Source organism: Symphalangus syndactylus, chromosome 15 (genome assembly GCF_028878055.3).
Source record: "Symphalangus syndactylus isolate Jambi chromosome 15, NHGRI_mSymSyn1-v2.1_pri, whole genome shotgun sequence".
Classification (NCBI taxonomy): domain Eukaryota; kingdom Metazoa; phylum Chordata; class Mammalia; order Primates; family Hylobatidae; genus Symphalangus; species Symphalangus syndactylus.
In genome coordinates, this window is record NC_072437.2 from 81,523,241 (window position 1) to 81,543,410 (window position 20,170).

General features: G+C 40.2%; 1 long non-coding RNA gene across 1 annotated transcript in view; it reads right to left on the reverse strand.

Moving 5' to 3' along the window:
* The window catches only part of LOC129463646 (uncharacterized), a 40,843-nt gene that overhangs the window by 14,117 nt on the left and 6,556 nt on the right, over window positions 1-20,170 (reverse strand). The window contains exon 2 of the long non-coding RNA XR_008651265.2: window positions 16,307-16,489. This is a non-coding gene — a long non-coding RNA (uncharacterized lncRNA). The remainder of the gene's footprint in view (window positions 1-16,306; window positions 16,490-20,170) is intronic.

The following is a 20,170-nucleotide window of genomic DNA, read 5'->3' on the forward strand; positions in this document are numbered from 1 at the left end:
CATTTTACTTTTTTGGGGAACAATTTTTATATATGAAAAATAGAAACATAGATGCTTCCTAGCAGATGCCGATGGTCCCATGCCTTGAGACTGTACTCAGAAAGGTGAGGAGATAGAGATGTTTCTCTCTGCTCTCTGGCAAGTGGGGCAGTGCCACACAGTCACTGCCTCAGCACCACCACCTCCCTGTCCTAGCGCCCAGGGCAACTTAGGATGCTTCTGAATCTGTACATAACGCTGAAGTCTGCAAAAGCCGTCTCTGACATTAAATTCCCTTGTCAGCTCTTAGGCCCCTTTAAACCGTGAACAAGACGACCCTTGTTCTGGAAAATCTATCTATCTTGCCAACACACACACATATACAAAAACACAACTGTTGGGCAAATAAGTCTTTCCAGAGAAAATAGATTCCTTTCCAATTCAGTCAACTGTACTGAGCTGGAAAGCGAGAAAGGTTATTTTTCCAGGACGAAGGAAAAACAAGATCTCTCCTTGTTTACCCTGTCTAGCCCATTTCAAAAGAAGGTCAGTTTAATGCCTTCATTAAAAAAAAAAAAAATTCTCAAGTGTTGTATATCAGAAGACACTTAGTTCCTTTCAGGCTGGGAATCGCACATTGAGGCTCTGTGTTTTTTTCCCTTTGACCTAAGATACACATGGCAGGGCTGAATTGCCTACTGCTCTGGAGATGTCAAAAGTATCAGGAGTGGGAAGGACGAAGTCTGGTGATGTGGAATTCTTTGCTATTGGCCAGCCTCCTGACTGCCATCCTGTGTCTCAACCCAGTCACTGAGCATGAAAGATGTGGCTTATGAATTGATCCCCACTTCATTCAAGGCCACACACATTCTCCATGCTTACTTCTCCATATTCCCCATAATTTGAGGGCCTGGATCATCCCCCTGGAGAGTGAGAAAACATGGAGTTATAATGTTCCTGGCTGAAGAGCATGGAATAGAATATAAATTAGACACAATGCTTGTCTATTCCCTGGGACGCTCTTTAGGACTTAAAGTTCTAAGTCTCAAGGAAGTCCTAACTATAGCGACAGTAACTGGAGTCTGAGGATTCCAGCTTCCTGGTTCCTTGACACAAATATAGGCTTCACATGTATAGCATGTAGCATATAGTTGTTGCCCAGTAAAAATTTCTGTTTCTATTTTTTCACCAAAAAATTTATATTTGCCATTAGATATGGCAGAAAAAAGGTAATAATTTCATATATTTTCATTTCTTCCAAGCATCATTAGTTCTTGTCTTACCCAATTTGTGGTTGCCATAAGGGTATGCAATTATACAAATTTCTTCTCTGCCTCATCCCAAACCTATTCCAAACAGAATAGTCTAATATATGACTGCTTGGTCACAGTGGCACATGAGCCAGAGCCAAATGGAAAAAACTGCAAAATATCTTATTAGTAACTATATTGATTACATGTTAACAAGATAATATTTTGTATATACTGGATTAAATTCAATATATTATTAAAATCAATTTGACCTATTTGTTTTTACTTTTTTAATATGGCTACTAGAAATTTAAAATTACATATGTGGCCTGCACTATATTCCTATGAGATAGTGCTGGTGTAGACTACTCTGTGAAATGTAGAACTAATAAGGTAATAATTGAAGGTAAGGGTCTATGGTAATAACTAGCGTTTATGGCACATTTACTATGTCTGGCATTTTATATGATTTTATTTCATTCTAATTACATTTATGAAAAGTAATTATTATTAGCCCATTTGTTGAAAGTATTCTGCCCAAAATTTTATAGCATGCTAACAGAGCTGGTATTTAAAATCTGGGTTTCTGGCAGTAGAAATATGAGCTTTACAGTCTGAAATGATATCTCTTAAGTATTCTTTAAAAAAAAAATTCCCAAGAATGTTGACATCAGGTGACCTGGAAAAAATAGGAGTATCTACTCCATTAGTTTCTAATTACAGCTTTAACATTTTGATAATCTGAAAATCAGTGTTATATATTTTTTATTATTGAGAAGGAATAATAATAGAAACATTGGTCTCTAACCTATGAATTTAAACTGGAGAAAATTACAAATTAAGCTTCTGTCTTTCCTAAACACAGAAGAAAAGGGAAACTTATTTGATGGGAAGGAAGTTAATATTCATTGAGCACCTACTATTTCCATTCGTGTCCCATAAATGCATTATTCTTAACAGGTCCAAAATGGAAAACATCATCTTTCTTTTTTTTTTTTTTTTTTTTTTACAGTTTTTGTTTGTTTGTTTGTTTGTTTGTTTTATTATACTTTAAGTTTTAGGGTACATGTGCACAACGTGCAGGTTTGTTACATATGTACACATGTGCCATGTTGGTATGCTGTACCCATTAACTCGTCATTTAACATTAGGTATATCTCCTAATGCTATCCCTCCCCGCTCCCCCACCCCACAACAGGCCCCAGTGTGTGATGCTCCACTTGCTGTGCCCATGTGTTCTCATTGCTCAATTACCACCTATGAGTGAGAACATGCGGTGTTTGGGAAAACATCATCTTTATCCCCAAACCAGCTCCTCCTCATCCTCCATTCTCTATCTTAGGTATAGTCACCTGAATCTACCTACTCACTTACGCCAGAAACCTCATTCTTTTCTCAGCTGCTCTCGTTTCTTTACCCTCCTTTCAATCTTGCCAGTTTATAGAACACAGGTATTCTTACTTTGCCTGAGCAGTACAGATTGTGCTTCCCCGTGGCTGTGCCAAGTTCTTATTCTTATCAGCAGAACATTTTCCCACATCCCCCAGCACATGGAATTATTCAGCTTGCTAATGCTCTCCAAATAGGCATAAAATTATATCTCATTATTATGTTAATTTACTGAGGTACTTATGATTTGTTCATTTTTGGGGGTTTATTGCTTTGTAAATTGCCTGTTCATATACTTTGCCCATTTCTCTAAATGAAGTTACTCTCTTTACCTTGTTTGATTTGACTTCTTCTTTGATCTGGTCTCTTCGTGTATATTCTAGATAGGTATCCCTTGTCTGTTTGAAGATTATAAGTCTCTGTTCCTATTTTTAAATGTCTTTCTAACTTTATACATGTCATGTGTCTTTCTGTATAATAAAAAAACTTAATTTTGATATATATCAAGAATCAATGTTATACCACATGGCTTTTTTGAAGTTTTTGCTTAAGTTTTGAAATGCTCTACTGAACCAACATTAAATACATTTTTAGAACAAATTTATGATGAATTTCAGACTAGAATTTTGATGGAATTACACTGTGCCTACTAGATATATGTAGAGAGGGTTAATATCTTTATGATATTAAATCTTCCCATGTAGCAATAAGAAATATTTCATTCAGGTTTTTTTCTGTGTTATTAGAATATTTAAGTTTTTTCAAGGGGGCTGTATGTATTCTTGTTTAATTACCAGATATTTTTAGTTGTTGTTGTTATTGAAAATGGTGTCTTGCTTTTAAAAAAAAATACATTTTATATTTGCTTGCTGTTGGAAATGCTCTTATAGTTTGATCAAATGTCCACCAAGTTTTTATTGTTTAGCTGTTGATCCTATTGTTTATTCTGAGTAGATGGATATAAAATCTGCAAACACTGACAGTTAATTTCTTCCTTTCAATCACCATTTTTATCTTTCTTTCCTTCAATGTGGGCTAGGATTACCAACAGTATAGTTGGTTGTGTTATATAGTGGCTTTTCACAGTGAGAATGCTTGTCTTAACAGGAATGCACTTAAATTTTCTCCATTAACTATAATGTTTGTGGAGGTTTTGGAATATAACCAAAATCCACTTAGGGGAATTAAAGAAATCCTTTTCCACTCTTTGCTAAGAGTTTTTATCATAAATAAGCAAAGAAATTATCAAGTACTTTTTCTGCATCAATTGAAATTATTGTGAGATTTTAAAAAATTTAATTTACCAATGTTCTTAATTTTTTGTCAGAATCCCTAATAAGGAATCATTCATTAATCAAGCTGTATTATTTTAAAACATACTATTGGGTTCAATTAGCTAATATTTTAAAAGATGTTTTTCATCTACTTGAGTATGAGAAATTGAGCTATAATTTTCTTTCTTTGTAAAACACCATCATTTGTAAAATGTCCATCTGATTGCACCAATATCATAAAATGAACTCAGTAGCTTTTGCTCTCTTTTGGAATAATTTAGAATACAGATTAGAATTTGTTGCTCCTCAAGAGTTTGATAGAATGCACCTGTAAAACCATTTGGGCTTACAATTTTTTGAGAGGAGAGGTCATTGATTGCATTTAATCTCTAAAATCTGTTGGTTTAGTCAAGTGTCCTTTATGTCAGTTTTGGCATTTAATATTTTTTCATTTTGAAAAACATTTTCGTTTTCAAAATGTTTATATTTTAATAAGTTCACATCCCTCTTCTAGTATTTCAGTGTTTTTTGAAAATGATACCTGTTGATAGAAAATTCAAACAATATAGAAAATATTAAAGAAAAACATAACAAAAATCCACCCCAAATCCTATGCTCCAGAAATAATCATAATATAAACATCTATAAATTTAGGTATTTTTATAGCAGTCATCTTTCTATGTACAGAATTATAACAATATTAATAATAACAGTAGACACACATATAGTACTTATTATTATTATATACATATACTGTATTAGTCTGTTCTCGCATTGCTGTAAAGAATTATCTGAGACTGGGTAATTTATAAAGAAAAGAGGTTTAATTGGCTCATGGTTCTTCAAGCTGTACAGGAAGCACAGCACTTCTGCTTTTGGAGAGGCCTCAGGAAACTTACAATCATGGAGGAAGGCAAAGAGGGAATGAGGCGTCTCACATGGTGGAAGCAGAAGCAAGAGAGAGAGAGGGGAGGTGATATACACTTTGAAACAACCAGCTCATGCAAGAACTCACTCACTCACTCACTCATTACCACAAAAACAGCACCAAGAGGATAGTACTAAATCATTCATGAGAAACCACCCCTACGATCCAATCACCTCTCACCAGGCCTCACCTCCAACACTGGGGATAACAACTGAACATGAGATTTGGGTGGGGACACAGATCTAAACCATGTGAGATACTGATAGAAGAATTATGTACATATAGAGATAGAAGAATGGATGCTTAGAAAGCTAAATGATGGATAGACAGATATATAGCCCTGCACGTATTTCTATTATAAGACCCACAAGAACTTTTTATTTGCCTTTAATGATCACAAATATATCCCCCACAGGATTCTGCACTCAGTGAGAGTGGGAACCCTGTTCTATGCGTCACTGCAGCCAGGCTGGTTTCTGGCATTGATTCCAACTTTATAGGATGTTTATTGAATGAGTGAGTAAATGAAGAACATGCAGTGCAATGTGCAAACATTGTTCAAGGAACAGCATACATTTTGCTTATGTAAGCCTTCCCAGCCCCTTGCAAAGAAGATGTATCATCCCCATTTTTCAGATGAGGAACTGAAATAGGAAGAAAGTAATTTGCCCAGGGCCTAAAGAGCAACCTGCTGGATTCTGGCATGGGCTCTGATTCTGATATCCCCCCTTTCCACTATACCACACTGATACTCAGAACAAATACCCCAAGAGGCCAAAAAAGGTATGAAGAATCTGCAGTTCCTTCATTGAAAGAATATTTATTAAGCTCCTCCTAAACACCATGCACTGGGATAGGAACCGAGTTTCAATGACTCCTAAACAGGGCTCCTGCATTGTATCCCAACAATGCAAAAAAACAACCTACGGTTATGCTGTGGCTGTGCTCTGGAGTGTGTTGTGTGAGCGAAGGGAGAAGTACAAGAAAGAAGGTGGTTCCCAGAGGCCTCCTATGTAAAAGCAGGAAAACAGAAGGCAGGCAATTGGAGGAGCCATGGACACTGCTCCAGGCCAACACGGGCCCAGCAGTGGAAGTGATGAAAAAAGGAGGACCCTGTAGGAGACACAAGCAGCCATGCTTAGCAAATGGCACCCACTTTGGGCCTACCAATTAGGGAAAAAAGGCCCTCTCTGCTGACCAATTAGAAGAAGGTTCCCTTTCATCTCGCTGACCCAGCCCCATGCTGCACACATCACAGGGGCCGAACAAGAGCAGGTCTCAGCCCCGACTGCCCTGGCTTAGCTGAGTGCCCTTGTCAGAGCAAAACCCACATCATCACCCAGCCCCCTGGGTGGGGCTCTCAGTAGGGCAGCCCTCATCATAGCTCCCTTTATTTAAGGCCACTTTAACAAGTCATTAGAACAGATTCTGGTTGGTTTTATGACATCTGCCCCCTAAGGTTAACAAATACGTCAATCAAGAGGATTATAATCCAAGGAGGGAAAGAAGGCAGGGTAGGTTATTTTCTGGTGACTTTCATATTACCAGAAATCCTAATTAAGAATTTCAGATTTTTTGTTTTTTTTTTTGAGACAGTCTTACTCTGTTGTCCAGGCTGGAGTGCAGTGGCACAATCTCAGCTCACTGCAACCTCTGCCTCCCAGGTTCAAGTGATTCTCCTCCTTCATCTTCCCTAGCAGTTGGGGTTACAGGCACCTGCCACCATGTCCAGCTAATTTTTGTAGAGAAGGGGTTTCACCATGTTGGCCAGGCTGATCTTGAACTCCTGACCTCAAGTGATCCGCCCGCCTCAGACTCCCAAAGTGCTGGGATTAGAGGCATGAGCCATTGCACTGGCCAAGAATTTCGGATTTCTTAACATTGTTTTCAAACATCACCAGTTCTCCAAGAAGCTATGTACACTGGAGAAGAGTGTTTGAAAACAATTTTTTGTAACCTGTTCTTTTCTCTTTGTTAAAAATTTTAAATCTTTGTTTTGAAGTTTAACATACACACAGAAAAGTAAGTGCACAAATTTTAAGTGTACAGCTCAATAAAGTTTTACAAAATGACTACATCCAAGTAACCAGCACCCAAGTCAAAAAACAGAATTATTACTAACATCCAGAAACCCTCTCGTATCTTCTTCCAGCCACTGCTCCCTCTCCACAAGTAACCTCCGCTTCTAACTGCTAACACCCCAGGCTCACTTTGCCTGTTTGTGAACTCTACATAAATGGAATAATTTAGTAGGTTCTCTTTACTGTCTGGCTTCTTTTCCTTAACCTTATGTTTGTGAGACTGATACATGGCCTTGCCAATAGCCAATAGTTCATTTATTCTCATTGCTGTATAGTATGCCTTTGTGGGGATGTATCATAAATTATTTCATTCATTCTACTGTTGATGGACATTTGGATCATCTTCGGTTTAGGGCTAATGTGAACACTTACCAGCCTGTTTTTAATGTTTGATTGTTATTAACATACCCCTGCCAAAAGCCGCACCAAATGTGAATGTGAAATTCAAGGGCTGATAAATTGCTGTGGCCATAGGAAGCAAAAATAACTGTAAAGGATCTTTTATCTTGATTAGAAAACTTAAAGATATGTTACCATATAAAGCAATTATATACTGTATAAGCAATTATATGCAGTTCATTGCATAATGCCAGTAGTCATTAGACAGTGAGAAGCAAACAAGATTGATGAATTTTCAGGTAAAGAATAGGCGTCTATGTGATTCTGGCAACAGCTGGTCAATTTTACCCTCTGCATTTAGCAGAGCTTGGTAACTTTTTTATGATATGACAATGTGATATTCCTAAGATTGCACGTATAAACTGTGGTGATTGACTTCAAACTCTGTGAGGTAGGTGGCAAGTAGCATCACTTTCATTTTCCAGAAAAGGGAGTTTAGACAAATTGCTTTCCCTCCCTCTCCCCACACGCAGGACGGCAAGTCAGTGTCATGGCTACAGAACACATAGGCTTCTGCCTGTGAGCTGAGCTTCTCCAACTGTCCTCCCCACATGTGCCCAATATGCAGCGGGAAGGCAGTGGGAGGAACTGCAGCCTTGAGGTGGGAGGAATTCTATTAATACCTTGGATATTTATAGTACTCTGGAGTACTTGGAGCATCTTTTCAGAAGAGCTGGCCAAAGTCTGTGACTCATATGCCAACACAAGGAGCAATGTCATTTTGGAGACAGGCTGTCACATGGTGCTTGCAACTTCCGAGACTCCTTATAGGGGCCGATTTCTCACCCCTGGTTATTATGTTCAAGAAATTGATGAATTAATCAAGGAACAATCCTTGAAGATGTTTTCTGGGCATCTCCACACAGGCTGGCTCCATCCCAGGGGTTCTTTGCCTTTTGTGCTGTGAATTTCCTTGGCCATCTGGTAAAGGCTTACAGACTCCTTTTCAGAATATTGTTTTAAAATGTGTAAAATAAAATACGTGGAATTACAAAGGAAACAAAGCATACTGAAATACAGTTATCTGAATTGTAGAAACAAAAACAAGTTTGTGATCTAATAATATGTGTGTTTCTTTGCTGACATGTTCCACAACCAGATCTAGAGGTGAGAAAAGAATTAACAAAATTTCAAAGTAATAAGTATTCACAATATTTGACAATACCTGCAATAATATGATGTGATATTAAAATACTTTTCTTTCTATTGGTGACAGTCACAGATACTGCAACTACTTCTGCAGTTTGCTGCCTATCATCATAGTTGAAAGAGATTTAAAATTTCCATTAGAGGTTAGTAAAAACTTCAATGGTATCTTTTTTTCCTATCTAAATTCACAGACACCTGAATTCCATCCCTCATCCCTGAAATCTGAAATCTATTCCTACCTTAATACCCCCAAAGATGGCTCCTAGGTTAGGTGCACACACACACACACCCCTCTAAACACCATTAGCTATCTGAAACCTGGCAGCCTCTCTCCAGAAAGCTGGACTCCAGGCCAGTCCTATGGCCAGGCCAGAGAGTAGGAAGCTAAGGGCTTGTGATTATGAATCTCAGATTCTGCTACTACTACCAAGTAAGAATTGGCCTTAGGTGTAATCAAGGTCAGTTCCCAGCATGGCTCCTTGTGACAGGGCTGAGTAACAGGCCTTCTTTTCAATGATGTTCTGGACAATTGACAAGTTCAGATGATACCCAGGAACTACTTTTAATATTAAGTTGATGTTCATTAAGTGGATGAAAGCATTATGGTTATTAAAGAAAATGTCCACATTTTTAAAAGATGCATGCTGAAGTATACAGGGATAAATAACATATCTGGGTTTTATAATTAGAGTTTTTTTTAAATGACTCTGGGTTAAAAAGCGGAAGAATGAAGCAAAAGTGGTGAAAAATTCAATTAAAATTTCTGGACTCTAGATGATGCTTATATAGGGGCTAGTTATACTGTTTCCTCTGCTTTAGCTTATGTTTAAAACTTTTTCCTATAAAAACCTTAAAAATAATTTTGGACCAAAAAATTAGGTGGAGAATAGTTTTTTATAGTGCCAATTTGCTTTTTATGATAATTATTACTCAATTTAGTTCAACTTACAACTCAATGGCTAAATTGTATCATTTCTCATATAGTAAGCATACGAGTTTTAAAAACTGGTTTTCTCCATACCTTTTGCCAGTTGTCATGCATGGTCTCACCCTCCAGGAGTTCATAGTTAAGCTGTGAAGACATAATGGATACACGTGAGACCAGAGTTGGGAAACAATGTCAGACAGGGTATGATGTAAATGCCAAGACAAGTGATAAAGATGGAAAATGTGATACGTGTTCAGGAAAACGGGAGATCAGGGAGGGCTGGAAGGCAAGGCTGGTGGCTTTGAGTTGCAAGTTGTTTGCTGCCTATTGGTCTCAGCTTTGGATTCATTGCCTCTTTCCATTTAGGTGTCTTTCTTTGCATTCATTTCTCCATGGTAGAATTCCCTCTGGATTCTTAAAGCTTGTAAGCGACAACCTTCTTACTTTCAGTATCTCCCTGTGCCCTTTCCTTCCGAGGCTGTATTTGACACATACTGAGTCTCCATGGATGTGCACCCTCCATCTGCTCATGGCTGCTCCATCTCACCGTTCTGTCCCAGATGGTGAACTGCAGCCCAGGTGCTACCACCACCAGCATTCTTGCCTGCTCAACCCAGTGTCCCCCTGGCCCTGTGTGGCAGTAATATCTGCCAGGCAGGCAGCCAGGGAGCTAACGTGCCCAGATATGACAGTGGCCTCAGAGGAGAGCCCCTTCCTGCCGTGTGCTGGGGAAGGGGACAATTGTCAGCCATAAAGGAAAGAGTGGACACCTAACCAAGATAGGGAACCCAGCTGATGCTGAAATCACAGCCCTTCAAATGGGCTAGAAGGATCTCTCAGAACAAGAGGAAAAAAAAAAAAAAAAAACCTAGAAACCATTAAAAGAAGACCCAAGTCCAAATTCTGGATGATCTAAGTTAAAAAAAAAAAAAAAAAAAAAAAAATCCTGACGTTGCCTAGGTCATTGACACAAAAGAAAGTTTTTCTTTGCTTTTTTTTCCCTTTGGCTTATTCTCATTCTGAATTATCTGAAGCACTGTGACCAGGTTACTTGGCCGTGCTGAGTTGGCAAACAGATGAAGCTATGTGGGCGAGGAGGTGGGATATACATAAGCATCTGCCATCCACACCACACTGGGAGACTGCCGTGTCACGGTAGCCATTGGATCCTTTCATGGCTTAGAACCACAAGTTTGAAGCAAAAAAGAAAACATCAAATCCATGTTACTTAAGAGTGGTAGGATTCAAGAAGACTGTCAGAACACATTCCCTGACTCACAGGCAAAACTTCAACCCAAGCAGTCATCCGTCTCTGGACCCTGCCTTCCCTGGGCTCTGTATCATTCCCCACACCTCCTTGGTTATGGGGCACTCCATAGGAGACTCTGGTCTACAGACTAATTTCATTCCACCTCTCATGTATACAAAAATGAAAACAAAATGCTTTAACATCATCAACAACAAAAGGACAGCTGCTGTTCTGCATCTAGGGGAGAAGCTTCTCAAAGGAAAAGATATCAAGGTGTGGCCATGATTTATGCACACGAGGTCTGAGTCTGACCCAGAGAGGCTGGGACACAGAATTATTGAACTTTTGCTGAATGAAGTAATGGGAATTTTGAGTTTTCTTCAGGGAAACAAAGAGACACCACAGGGACTGCATCACTGGGAACAAACAGTGGTGTCTTGTGAGAGACACGAGGGTCATGTGCATGTGGCAGGTGAGGGACTCAAGAAGAACCGTGAGATATTTATTGGGGTGAGGATAGCTATGGCATTTTAAAGAACAGTGGCATTTGATTTTTTATTCGAAATAGTTTTCCTTCTGCATCATCTTGTGACCCCTTCCATAACCTCAGCCCTCCCATAAGTCTTTACATATGGCAGCTTTGTGTGGGGGGATATTTGGGGAAGAACAGACGTGAGATGCTGTCTGGTGAGAGGAAGGAGGGATAGGACAGTAACCGCAGGAGCTGTGAGTGGTCACTAAGAAGAGGCAGTCATGGAGAAGAGGCTGGAGCACAGGCCACCTCACCTCAGGAGTGGATGTAAGATGACCCCCTTTCATTCAAAATACACTAGAAGAAGGTGGCCCTGATGGCAAGGTGGGAGGGGAAAGCTGGTTCTTACTGGGAAAGGGGCTGTACTGGCAGGAGACGCTGAGGTCCTTAAGAAACAAAAAATCACATTTCCCTGGTTTGAATGAGAACCCACACACATATACAGATACACATAATTAATCTTTGCTATTTTTTGGCTTACTTAAAGTTTTATTTATCTTTCATTACAGAATTTATCACATTATACTATATTATATTCATATGTTTTATAAACGAACATGTGAACTTTATATCTTTTGCACCAGCGAAATGCCTGGCATATGTTAAGAATTGTTTATTGAATGAATACTTGAATAAATGGCTGCTACATATATTTGTCAACAAGATGAAACTTTGAGTCACTCAGCAGAATCAGGTCTCATTTGCCATCATGGGGCTGATGTCAGTTTTGTTCCTACCTTTCTGCACCTCCCTGATCCATTTAGATGAACCCTGGCTTCAGGAAGCACTAGTTCTATGATGTCCTACACTGGAATCTACAGCACTCTTCTATGCACCACAGTTTCTGGCTGAGGAGGAGGTGTGAACAGGCTGGCGTGGGCATGTCACTCTCACTGGGCCTGGCAGAGCTGGCCAGCTGCACCGCCCAATACAGGGGTCAGCTTGTTGCCAAGAGCAGTAGTGGCCTTGTGAGTAAGCTGAGTGGGCAGGCATGGCCTGAGTCATTTGATAAGTGCCCGGAAGCTGACCATCCCACAGCCCCCGACATTGAACTTCCCATTTCCTGTTACGGTAGCCAAAACTCTACCACCCTTAGCTATTCATGCTTTTGGATCTTTCAGAGATCTAATTAGTGAGTATTTGTGTAGGCTTCCGGTATAGGGAGAGAAGGACAAGTGAGGAAGACAGTGAGAAGAAGAAATGAGAGGAAGATACAGATAGGCTTTGCACCCTTCCCTGTCCTTGTGCAGGACAATGCTTTCTTGAAAGAATAGCTTTAGCTCTTCCAAACTGCCCCAGACAACCGTGAGAAGCCCACAGGGTCAGGACTCTCCACACATCTTCTTACACACATACTTTCTCTGTCAGCCATATAACATCTGAAAACTCACACACATGAGAGAGATGGGAAAGAAGGAGAAGAAGATCAAAACAAAGTGTGCTGTACAGTAAAGGCACTGTAATCTTGACGTGATACCCCAGGCCCACATTTCCAGGCTCCCTTCCCCAACCAGGTAAGACCTAGGATCTGAAGAAGAATCCTTTTCTAGATGAAGGTTATGATTAAGAGGAAACACACAACTGTATTTTCCTGATCCCAAATTAGAATGTAGGATCAGACACATCTGTAAATATTTTTATCTATGAAGTCTTAAAAAAAGGAAAACAAATGAAATTGCTGCAGTTTACATGTAATAAATCTCCTTTATTGATTAATGGATTTAACTTTATCAACCTTGGTCTGGGAGAGACCTGTGAATCAGGTCCTCCACCTCATCAAGACCACTCTGGAGCTGCTGCTCTTAACCACCTACACCATGGACGTATGCACAGGCCAGCCCCTGGAATCTCCATTTCATTTGCCTTTCATGACCTTTTGCCTTTCAAATCATTGAACAAGTGATTTGTTATGCTCTCACTTCTCATTCTAAGTAAATGTTTACTTTTTTTGTTTGTCTTTAAGAGATGAGGTCTTGTTATGTTGCCCAGGCTGAACTTGAACTCCTGGGCTCAAGTAATCCTCCTGTTTCAGCCTCCTGACTAGCTGAGACTACAGCCCTGAGCCACTATGCCCAGCTAATATTCACTTTTCTACCTAATTTTGCTTTTGTGATTTTGTATTCCTTTTCATCAAGAGGGCCCCCATATTATATGAGTTTCAGTCCCTACTAAGTTGTATCTGCCCTTTCATATATCTACCCATGTAGTGCACGCTCTTAGTGTGCATAATTACACAGGAAATCTCAACTAATGGATATCTCATAACCATGATTTTTTTTTTCTTTTTTTTTGAGACAGAGTCTTGCTCTGTGGCCCAGGCTGGAGTGCATCTTGGCTCATTGCAACCTCTGCCTCCCAGGTTCAAGTGATTCTCCTGCCTCAGCCTCCTGAGTAGGTGAGATTATAGGTGCCCACCACCATGCCTGGCTAATTTTTGTGATTTTAGTAGAGATTGGGTTTCACCATATTGGCCAGGCTGGTCTCGAACTCCTGATCTCCTCGCCCACCTCAGTCTCCCAAAGTGCTGGGATTATAGGCACGGGCCACTGCTCCCAGCCACCATGATTCTTAGTTAAGCAGAATGTTGTCTGCATAATGCTCTTAGAAGCAATTAATGAAATTAAAAGAACGGAAGCAGATAGTGGAGATTTCTATTTCAAAAATGTAGCAAGTATTTAACCTGGTCCCCAGACTTTTGTCCACCTGTATGCACAGAAAAGTATGATAACAGCTAACACTCACATAGTGTTTACTGTGAACTAGGCCCCATTTAGTCCTCATAGCCACCCATTGAGATAGGTGCTAACTCATTTTACAGATAAAGAAACTGAGGCATAGAGAAATCAAGCATTTCCAAAGTTACACCTAATACAAGACACACCTGGTTTGTTGACCCAGGCCATCTAGGTCCAGAATCCAAGGTCTCCACCTCTATGCTATTATCACCTATGTAGGGTCATTGCTAATGTTTGAGATGATGATCCAGTAGCACAGAAACAAATCATTACTTTGTTTTCTACTGACAAATATTGTCTTTTACTCTTAGCATTCTGGTTAACTAAAATCATGGTTGCTTTCCCTTCAGTTTCCTCCCTTCCTCAACTAGGAATGACAGAAATCCCTGGACATGCCTGACACATAGTCTGACACATTGGCAAGGGTTGAAGTGGGCTGAGTGGTGCCCCCAAAGATATCAGGCCCTTGTCCTCAGAATCTGTGAATATTCTTTTATATGGTAAAGTTTTCACAGACACATCTAAATTAAGAATCTTGAGATGAGAAGATCATCTTGAATTATCTGGGTGGGCCCTAAATACCATCAAAAGTGTCCTTATGAAAGAATGGCAGAGGGGAGTTAAACACACAAAGGAGACAGCAATGTGAAGGCAGAAACAGACTGGAGTGATGCAGCCTCAGGCCAAAGAACAGGAAGGAACGCTTCCAGCAGAAGCTAGGAGAGGCAAGGGACTGATTCTTTCCCAGAGCCTCTGCAAGTAGTGTGGCTCTATTGACACTTTGATTTCACATTTCTGGCCTCCATAACTATGAGAGAATACATTTCTGTTGTTCCAAGGCATAAAGGTTGTGGCAATTTGTTACACCAGCAATAGGAAACTGACACAGGGGTCAATACATAGCAGCCAGAACAGTTTAAATGCAATAATAGTCATAACTGCCATGCCTTGCACCCTTGCAATGTACTGGGTATGTACTGTGTGACATACAGTCCTCCATTTCATTCTCATAAGGTGAATGAAGAAACTGAGGTCACACAGCTACTAAATAGCAGAGGAAGGATTCGAACCAAGGTGTGTCCAACTACAAAAACCACGAACAGAAAGATTACACTATAATGTAAATTCCAGCATCCTACATAGACATTCATTCCACTAAAATGATATCCAAATACTAACAGTTCTTAATGATCACTATGGGTAGATTTATTTCTTAAATTTTCCCTCTTTGTCCGTACACCCTCTCCCATTTTGTTATCTGTTGGTTGCTCTTAGTGCCACTTAAAAAAAATGATGTCCAAATTACTATTAGCCTGTTTTCCAAATGAAGAAACTGAGGCACAGAGAGGTTAACTCACTTGCTGGAATCCTGCAGAGCCTGGTCCTGGAAACTGTGCTCTCACTACTCTGATGCATGCCCCTACAGAATCTTGGTCTGGGTCGGTAAGAAATATCTGGCAACTTTCTACTTTTTTCTCATGTGGCTTTTAGTTTGTAGAGTAAGTGTACCAGCTCTCTGTGCACACTTAAAGGTTAATTAAACCACTACAAAATACAAAAGCAGCCAGGTCTTTGTTTCTGAGGTAATAAAATCACAAATGATTCCTGTTCAAAAACGAACGCTATAATATTCTGTTGCCAGTGGATTTTGTGCATTTTTCCTGTTTTAACAACGTGTACTTCTCTCTTTACCAGAAACATTAGGTCACAAAAGCCCATCTCATCTACATCTTTACAATGTTGTTTATCATCTTTTTGCATGCAGGAGATAGAACTGGTAATGAAACAGCCAAATTGGATTCCAGCGAGGATTTGTCCTGACTTAGAATACTTTCAGAATCCATTCAGAATGCCTCTGATTTATCATTAAGCCCCCTGAAGCCATTTATTTTAGACCAGCTTTTCAGGGATAGGACATCAGTTGTGTGCTAGTTATTGGGAATTATAACACAGCTGATGAAGTGTGACAACACAGAGTCTATTGGATTTGCAAAAGATTACAGAAGGGTGTTACAGAAGTCAACAGCTATTATGCTGAAAATGTCTCTGAGCAGAGAGAGACATAAGGAAATAGATTCTATCCTGCTCCCTGTCATCTCTCCTAGGGTCTTTGGGTTCAGCGTACATTAATTCCCCTCCCACAGTTCCTTTTCCTACCCCTGCAGTTTTTTTTAGCATCTACTCCCACCCACTCCCTCTCTCCCTCAAGCAGGTTATCATACAAAACTAGAAATAGGAAAGAAGGGTGGATTGATACTTATGGCTGTGCAATGGTAGGTGGTTAATTCAGCCACATCATGGATACAGTTATGTTAAGCAAAGGGCAGACAGCATGTTATTACGTGAGGTTTTAGCTGACCCATAAAATCCAAAACACTTCAGAAACCATGAATCATAGTCTTGTCATACTCACTGTAGCATCCACTTGAAGGTGTTCTAGGTCAGCCTTCCGCCTTCCCACGGTGTATGTGGCATGCCCAGGAGAAGCTGGAGGAGGGGCAGTGGTGAATTGTTTCAATCTCTCTGGCAATATTTTCTAAAATTACCAACGTGCACACCTAGTGACCTAATGATTACACTTTTTGGTGACTCCATCCTAAGGGAAAAGAAAAGCATGACCTAGTACACAGGAAAATATGTTCAAGCATGTTTATTACATGATACCCCATGGTTAAAAAAATCTGGTAGGAAACAATCTGCATTTCTAGCAATAAGAAATGTTTGAAGAAAGCATGGGAAATATCTATTACGGAATATCATGCAGCTATAAAAAAGAATGAGTTAGATCTATATGCATGAACCTAGAAAGATATCCACATAGATTATTAAATGGAAAAAAAAGTCAGTTACAGAGTAACACACACAATAGCATATTATCAAACTTTAAATTACTAGGGCTTTCCCCAGAGAGTGCCATCATGATAATATCATCTCTAAGTTTGAGGCAGCTCATCAGCATATCCATAATGCAAAAGGAAACTGGAATCACAAGTTGAGGTGGTTTCAATACAGCTCTTCTTAGACAGGCAGACAGATGGACTTCATAACATGTGCATGTCCTGCCCAAGCTTGGTAATCCTCATAAAGTAAGAATACCTCTTAGTCTCCAGAGAAATCTCTTCAATTTGGGATTCTGGTGGGATATTAGGTTTAGGGGTAAGATGAAAGAAAGCATTTCAGATTTGCCTTTTCCTTTTTTTTTTTTTTTTTTTTGAGACAGAGTCTCGCTTTGTCACCAGGCTGGAGTGCAATGTTGCGATCTTGGCTCACCGCAACCTCCGACTCCCGGGTTCCAGCGATTCTCCTATCTCAGCCTCCCGAGTAGCTGGGATTACAGGCACGTGCCACCACGCCCAGCTAATTTTTGTATTATTAGTAGAGACGGAGTTTCACCATGATGGCCAAGATGGTCTTGATCTCCTGACCATGTGATCCACCCACCCAGGCCTCCCAAAGTGCTAGGATTACAGGCGTGAGCCACCACACCCGGCCCATATTTGCCTTTTCTAAATACACATGTCCATGCCCCATCACAGACCTATCATCTTTTTTTTTTTTTAGAGTTGGGGTCTGATTCCATTGCCCAGGCTGGAGTGCAGAGGCACGCTCATGGCTCACTGCAATCTTTAACTCCTGGGTTCAAGCAATCCTCTACCTCTGCCTCTTGAATAGCTGGGATTGTAGGCATGTGTCACTACTCTTGGCTAACTTTAAAAAAAAAAATTTTTTAGAGATGGGTGTCTCTTTATGTTGCCTAAGCTAGTCTCAAACTCCTGTCTTCAAGTGATCCTCTCAGAGCCTCAGCCTCCCAAGTCGCTGGAATTACACATGTGAGCCACCAGGCGCAGCTCACAGACCTAAACAGTCTTAACTTCCAGGAGGGTAGAAATGGAAAATGAGGGAGGAAAGCCAGAATGTGTAAAAGCACCTCAGATGATCTGGCCAATCTTTCCCTCTTTTTAAAAACCTCGTTGAAAATAACTATCTTAAAAATATATGCTCTGTTTCAATTACCAAGAGGCAGCTGTAATGAAGATAGTGACAATACCATTAACAATGTGCTAGACACTGATCTAAGGGAATTCATATAAATGAATTCATTTAATTCTCACAACATCCAACAAGGGAGGTATTAATTATTATTATCCCCATTTTATGAGATGGGAATAGGCAAAGTTAAGGTTAAGAATCATTACAAAGCTAGTTTGTGGTAGAGCCAGTGTTCAAAACCTAGGAAGTCTAGCTTCAGTCTATAGGAACAGATGTGAATCAGAGCAAGCAAAAAAGGTGAGGAGTATGAGCTCACATCAACATTTTCATGCCCAAAGCTTCTCATTTATCTTGTCCCTTGGAGACCTAAAGAGTGGTTCTATTTTTTAGAGCTCGTTCACTGCTACACTTCTGATCACTGAATTGCCCTTGCCCTTTGAATTATTCAGTGTTTCTGGAGAAATAGTTCTGAAAAAATATGCTCTATTATTTCTCTCTTTCTTTCCTCCTTCAGTTCCTCCTCTGCCATGAAAACAGACTCTTGATACACAGAGAACTGTGCAGAAGTCTTCCACTAGAAGAGTGTGCAAAAGTGGGCTGAAATTTCATGAGGTCCAGTTCTTCTTGAGTATGTTCCTAACAGGTGCCACTTTCCATTTAGACTTGTCTGTAAAATTAGCCTGTGAATACTGGCTTGCCTCTGCAATCACATGCCTAGGTGGGGAGGTGGTGAAGAAGACAGGTGTGTATACATTCTTTTCTTTAAAGAAGGCTTGTTTTCAGTTGAAAATGTGGAAATTAAGACTTTCTTGCCCTCAAGAATTATGATGTTGTGGGAGGAAAAAAAAATCTTAACGGTTAAGGGACAGTTCTGCCACTTTGTTAAGTGTCTTCAACTAAGTCACTTAACTTTATGAACCTCAGTCTCCTCACTTGCAAAATGGCACCATAAATTTTTGCCCCACTTCCTTCACAAGGTTGTTGTGCTGATCCAAGAAAGAACTCAGATCTTCTGGTTTCGTGCCCATGGTGTCCATTTCATCCATCCATCAGTTTTTCATTTCTTTATTCATTCATGCAACATGTATTATATCTCCCAAGGCTTAGCTAAGTGAAAAATGTATGCATGTTGGGAGGTTGGGGGAAGAAAGGGAGAGAAGCACCCTAGATTGGGAAAGGGCACTGAAGGCAGAGAAAATGAGGTGTTTAAGACGGTGGTGTGAGCAAGGACCTACAGCAGCCCATGACTCCACATTCTAATATTTTTCATGGTATTCCAATTCCTCCGTGGCCATTAATTCTTAAAGTTTCAGGTCAAAACCATCTTTACCTCATCCAAGCTGGGTTCCTTAGCTAATATCTTCTTCTACATCTTCTCTCTAGGCCCCCATGGCTCCCCCTATTAAGTACAGGTGGTGAGCAGAAGTAGTCAAGGCTTATAAGCCAGGCTGCTCCTCAAATGCAGCCATAAGAAAAGAAATTTGTGGGGTGTTTTAAATGCATACCTGATATAAAGATAAACCTCAGGTATCATATATCAGGGGATCCCAACCTTCAGGCCACCTATTAGTACCAGTCCATGGCCTATTAGGAACTGAGCCGCACAGCAGGAGGTGAGCAGCTGGCAAGCAAGCGAAGCTTCATCTGTATTTACAGCCTCTCCCCATTGTTTGCATTGCCGCCTGAGCTCCGCCTCCCATCAGATCAGCAGCCACGTTACACGCTCATAGGAGTGCAAACCCTATTGTGAACTGCACCTACCAGGGATCTAGGTTGGACGCTCCTTAGGAGAATATAATGCCTGATGATCTCTCACTGCTTCCCATCACCGCCAGTTGGGACCGTGTAGCTGCAGGAAAACAAGCTCAGGGCTCCCACTGATTCTTCCTTATGGTGTGCTGTGTATTTCACTACATATTGCAATGTAATAATAATAAGTGCACAATAAATGTAATGTGCTTGAATCATCCCAAAAGCGTTCTCCCCACCACCACCCTGGTCTGTGGAAAAACTGTCTTCCACAAAACCAGTCCCTGGTGCCAAAAAGGTTGGGGACCACTGTCTTATATGATATATAAAGTGCAAGTTCTATGTGTCCCAGAAAAGGATTTTAAAGGTAATTCATGGTGTGTATCATGGCGCGTATCTTGTTATATATTAGTAATACTTTGAATGTGTAAACTGCTTCTCCTTGTTCTATTGGATTTATCTTTGAAGTAGCTCATAAAGGTAAAGATATGAGTATAGAAAACATTCCTTCATTGGCCCTATTTTATAAATTAAGGAA